The sequence below is a fragment of the Trematomus bernacchii genome, unplaced genomic scaffold, assembly GCF_902827165.1.
Source record: "Trematomus bernacchii unplaced genomic scaffold, fTreBer1.1, whole genome shotgun sequence".
Lineage (NCBI taxonomy): Eukaryota > Metazoa > Chordata > Actinopteri > Perciformes > Nototheniidae > Trematomus > Trematomus bernacchii.
In genome coordinates, this window is record NW_022987772.1 from 161,505 (window position 1) to 167,621 (window position 6,117).

At 39.5% G+C, this 6,117-nt stretch overlaps 1 pseudogene; it reads right to left on the bottom strand.

Moving 5' to 3' along the window:
• Nucleotides 1–1,639, bottom strand: LOC117496999 (annotated as a pseudogene).
• Between the last annotated feature and the right edge of the window lie 4,478 nt (nucleotides 1,640–6,117).

Consider the following 6,117-nt stretch of genomic DNA (forward strand, 5'->3'; position numbering starts at 1 on the left):
ACTCGAGCTGGAGGGTTAATGAAAATGTCGTTAAAAAACTAAAATGACAAAAACAAATAACATGATCTCTTTCTTCAGGTGGACTATGACGTACATCATTTTGAGTATCTTATTTTTTATGCCAGTCATTACTCCCAGAGGAATATAATATCTTGAAAATAGAAAAAAACGGAACATAAAGATTTAAAGAATTGTTCCTCTTTTTGTTATCATTATCGTGCATACTAGTCATTGTACATGAGGTCTTATAGAAGATTGAAGGAAAACAAAACATTTGCAATGTTAAAAAGAAAAAAAGAAAAAACTTCTCACATAGCTATCTCTAGCTTTTTTACTTCTCTGCAACTTCTTAAACTCATCAGTTGTCAATGGTGTTCATCAGACTGAAGGATGCCAGTAAACACCATGGTGTAGTCAACTTCATCATTTTTTAAATTGTTGATCTGTTTTGTATTTCTGCCCTGGCGTCTTCAGTTCCTGCTTCCTTTTGGTTTTCTCCCTAGATTTGGATATGAAAAATCCTCCCGTTTTTAAACGTTGTTTTGTTTAAGATATTTTTGTCAGGACTGTACATTGTTCATTTAATGTTGAAGGCTTCCTTTGCGAAAAATAATCAATACACTCTCCTACACCCGCGATGTTCTCTATTTTCTCTGCAGTTATTGTCCTTACTGTATAAAAGGGGCATATTTCCAAGAAGCTGGTGGCTGTGTGAAATATTATTCCCTTACTCATGTCCACAGTGATCAGCATTATTTTATTTTTTGTAGGCAGACCATTCAGGCCAGCCACTCGAGACTAACCTAGGAAAAGGGGGGTTTGACCTTTGAGGGCTTGGAGGGTTAATATTGAAGGCTTCCTTTAAGCCTTTCAGTGCTTGTTCCTTTGTAATTTTCCTCCATGCTTCTGGAACATCAGCTGGCTTGGCATTGTATTATTGGGCAAAACTGTCATTGTATTTAACCAGGTCATACTTCCAGTAGTCAGATGCCTCCCTGGTGTAGTCTGGAGGAATGAGCCAGTCTGGGTAGATTGTTCTGTACTCCTTGTAAGGATGCCACTCTCCATTAGTGTCTGCGCAACTGAATGGAAGTTCACTGTGAACATCAGTTGTGCACATTGTTACCACCAGCTTCTGAGTGTCTATAATCCTGTATCTGCCGAGACCTTGTGGCCGATGAACAGCTGCATGATGGTTCTCATGTTTTTTGCCACCAGCTTCACAAGGAACTTTACAAAATGGACATTGTTGTCCACAACCAAACACCTGATTGAAAAGCTCATCCTGTGGGTTGGTTGGAAGTTTGTTCACAGTCTCAGCGATGTTTTCAGATTTTGAGAACTCCTCCTGCAGCTGTTCCTTCATTTCACTCAATGATTTGACGAGGCTCTCTTTAAATGGATGGCATGTGCTTTTGATTTGAAACAGGGTGGTTTTTTCAGCCTCTTCTGAAATCAAGATATCTTTGGTCAAAAATGTGCGCATGTTTTTGATGAGCTCTGTGATGCTTTCCTTGTTATCTGGCAGCAGGACACCATCCTCTCCTTTTGAAGCCCTTTCAGTTGCATCTTTTATTTTTTTAACTATGACCTTCAGATTCTTTTTTTTCAGTTCAAACAAAGTTTTGTCCTCTGACATTTCTTGCAATATATCCTGAAATATAAAATCCTTTACATATATTTCATATTTACAAATGAACTTGACAAAACTCTGAAAGTCTTCCTTTTGCAGCAACTCTTTCTGAATGTTGTACTGGAAAAAGTTTCGGGAACTGTACTCTGCTGAATGGCGGCCTGCCAACACTTCATCCACAATATTCGTTCCCAGATGTCTACTGATGTACTCTTCAACAGCAGGTTTGATACAAAGTCTGACAAAAGCATTTGCTTTGCGTTGGCAATCATCTCTCTTTTTGTAAAGATCTACAAAATCTAACATGTACTGTGGCTTGTAATTATCCAGCAGAATTTTGGGATCCCTCGCCAACAAGAATGTTTGTGCATTTGAAGGAACTCTCTTGAGGCAATGCCACAAATGTGAAGTTTCAGGTCAATCTCAAACTTCAGTTGGAAACTCTTGCCTCTTAGGGACAAATCTACTTTTTCCAAAAGATCCTTTGTAAAAGAGTCATGGTAGTCTGCGTCGGTTTTTGCAATACCACATACAGACCGTGTGCAAGACTCAATGGCAATGTCTGCAAAACTCTGCAACTCTCTCTGTGAAACTTCTTTTTGCCAGAATGCCAAACCTTTCAAACCTATGTTCAGTTTTAACCTTAAAATGCTTCTTTCCAATGTCCTTTAGGTTTGTAATGTTCTGTAAATCCTCATTGGCGTTACGATTTGAGAAATGTATCGTCAACTGTTCAAGGATTTTTTCAGATATGTTTAGTTCTTTCAGGCCAGACACATTTGCTGTGACTTTTGTCCACATCTGTTGAAAGTCACGTTTCAACTGTTCATCAGAAAGTGTGCGGTGTTTGCGATCACTCAAGAGTTTCATTACTTCTTTTTCAATCATTTCTAATGTCCTGAGCCTCTTTTGAACTTTTTTTTTTTTGTTTACTATTGGAATTCGTCTTTAAGACTTTTGATACGGTTGATAAAGTCAATTTTGTATTTCTCTATACAGAAACACTGTGCACAACTGAAAAAAATATTATAAAAAAATATGCATTTTATTATAGTGGGTGTCTGAGGAACCCCAAATGTCACACAGGGGACAGGTAGTGCGTTAGAGATCATGTCTCTTGAAGCTACCAGCTTTTATTTGAGAGAAGAACATTTTCAGTATTACATACTTTGGGGTTCTTTTACTGTAGAAGTTGCAGAGTATCTTGGAGTCCATGATAAACATCCACAGCCTACGGAGGAAATAGAGCCGCTCTCGAGCTGAAAAACAGAAGTTGGAGGTTTGAAGGGCCGTTGGGATGGAGGGATGAAAGGATCAAGGGATATAGGGAGGGATGGATGAATGCATGAAGGGAGGGATGAAGAGATATATGTGGGCTGTGAAATCTGAGACAATTGAAGCTGGATTTGTTCACCGGGTATAATCGGCTTAGCAGGTGATTAGGAGGAGGTGTGGCCCTTCTCCCTAAGGTGACTAAGGTGACTTATTAACCAAATGTTTTTTAATGCATTTTGATTTAATATTGCTATTGAGTATTGTTTGACCTAGAATAACCCGATCCACCAAATGTCATGTTCCTTTAACCTCTATTTGTCCAAAAAATATCATTCATGACTGATTCTTGATTAGTCATCTACCTTTTCCAAATGTCCAATTTTGTTATGAATTTTGAGCGTGTATGAGTGGTGGAAGGATATGGACAGGACCTGGATAGAGGAGAAAAAGAAAAAAAGAAAGCTGAAATAACTGGGAAAGAGGTTGAAGAGCACGAAACGACTAAAGCGCACTATGTGCTCTGTTCAAAAAAGTATAGGTCATATATATGAATGGCCGAAAATACATGATAATGCTGGCGGTAGAAACATGGAGTGCCTGCAGGCCTTTATGTTTGAGCAGCAGTGAACCCACGCTGTCCTGTCGCAGGACAAATACCTGCTGCTCTGCATAGAGCCGAAAATGTTTAAATGATTTGTTTACATATTCAAACTCCAGCTGATAGCAAAATAAGATCCTTAAAATATATATATATGAAGTCTTCCAATTAGACATTACATAAAGTAACCCGAGCTGCAACTAAGCTTTATCTTTCTTGTTAAATAATCTGCAGTGATTTCCTAAATTATTGGGTTTGATCAATTTACCCAAATATATTCAGTGTAGTATTGGGAAACCACTAAATCTTTCAAATTAGAACATGTTTTAAATTATAAATAGATCATCACAAATATTGCAGATTTGCAGGGGGGAGGTCCAGTGCCTTGCTCAATTGAAGAGATTCAATATCAAACTTTTCCCTGCACTATATTTATGTACACTCTGCTGCAAGGTTATTAAAACCAAATATATAATGATGAATGTTACATCCCCACTAAGGTCTAGGGGACCTGGAGACAATAACACACAACAACCAATAAAAATGAGGGACTCGGCGTAAAGGTTGACAAAAGGTTTATTGTTGTAAACCTAGAACTGAACAGAAAATGAACATAAATACTCTGTGTGTGAGGAGGAGGAGTCGAAGGATTGTGTCAAACAAAAGAAACAAGCATAACAAAACCAGAGGCCTGTACTACGAAGCCGGATTTTCGCTTAGCCGGCTGACTTCAGGGAAAACTCGGGCTTTACGGTCCTACGACGCTGGTTCTCTTTTTAGCGGGCTAGATCTCCATGGTAACTTATGCTGAGCGGCTAACCTCCTCGGGAGGAGGTTAGGTTGCAGGCCAAGAGATCAACTCAGTGAAAGCACCGCCTGCTGACCAATCAGAGCTCCGTGTGCGGAGTTTAAAGCGATCAAGTCATATTACAGGATAGAGGAAATACTGAAAAACTGCCGTTGCAGGAAAGACGGCCGGCAAAAATCAACTGACTGTGTGAACGTGAAAATTAATAGAATATCCCCTCCCATCTTCAGAGCAATCTAACTATTATAACATTAGCGTTAAGAAAGCTTACTTAAATATCTGCCACGACATAAGTAACCGGATCAGAGTAACATTAAGTACAGTCCGCGGCACTGTGAGTGCAGACGTCGATGTGTCCCATTATCATTCATATCATATCACATCATAATGTATCATATATTTCCTTATTTGAGTCAGCTTCTTGAGCCGTATCTGGCCGTGCAACACTCACAGTGTCACATACTGTATGCAGAAGTATTCTTTTAAGCAACACATTAAGTTGACGAAACACTCGAGTCAAATGTAATTAAAGTCAGATCGTGTCTTGGACGGGGCAGTGATATCATAAACCTGTTAATGTACGCATTCAAACGCTTTTTCTTTTACCAGCTGTATTCACCTTGCAGGTGCAGCTATGTGGCTTTTATCCTGGATAAAGTGTTTAAGTCATGGATGTTTAAAGTTTAACTTCTTCATATTTGACTAATATTAAAGTTCACTTTTCATTCAGGAAGTATGACGCTGCGCTGTCAGTACGCTTGTCCGTGTTTGAGATTGGTCGAATGCTCCAAATACCACCCCTTTCATGTGAACGCGCACCTAACTAGATAGGACACGGCTGGCTTGAGCGATCCACTTGATAACCAGCGTCGTAGTACAGTTTAGCCAGAGCGCGTATGTTTTGGATTGGGCCAACCGGCTAACTCAAACATATCCAGGTTAGGAAAATCCGGCTTCGTAGTACAGGCCTCTGGCCTACAATATCTCTACATCTATCCTTTGAAACCAAAACTCAAACAAAAACGCTCACTAACTAAACTACTCAGAATTGGACAAAACAGAATACAGGGGTGGCAACAATCCACTAACCTAGTGTGTCTTAACATTAGTTATCTACGTGATGAGAAGTGTACAGGGTACCCCAGACTTACCTAACTCCTCCACCTCTCAACACACACACTTTCACAAAGGTCAGACAAAACAAAGAGAATGACTTTCTTAACAAGGCAGTCAATTTCAGGCTCCTCCATCAGCAACAGGCCCAGAGTGAGAGAGAGAGAAGACTTCCTGGGTGCCTCCTTTATGGTCGGCCCTGGCTGCTGATAGGCCAGCTGAGGGTGAGAGGATCCAATCAGCCATCAGACTCTGGTGCACAGGCAGGTACTGATCAGCTGCTGATTAGCTGTGCAGAAGACGGGGAGAAGAGAGAAAAACAGGAGGGAAGGAGAACCACACAAGTACAGCCTGCCTGGCACGTAACAATGCATAATCAAAAATGTGAATGCAATATATTGTAGATTGCTTAATGCTTTGCATTAAAAATAACTGGTGGCCGGAAAAGGTCATAAAGATTAAAATATATATATTTTTTTAATTAAACACATCATTAAGTATATTTACCTAGACATCGTGGAACATTTTTAAATCGTGACTTTCGTAAAGTCAAATCCCGGCTTTTTAGGTACTGGCAGTGACAAAGCTAATGTATATGCGGTCTCAAGCTTAAATATTCATATTCCCTATCATTTTCAATAATGGAGATTCCCTCATCTATCCCTTGTTAAAAATGTTTTCCCTTTATTT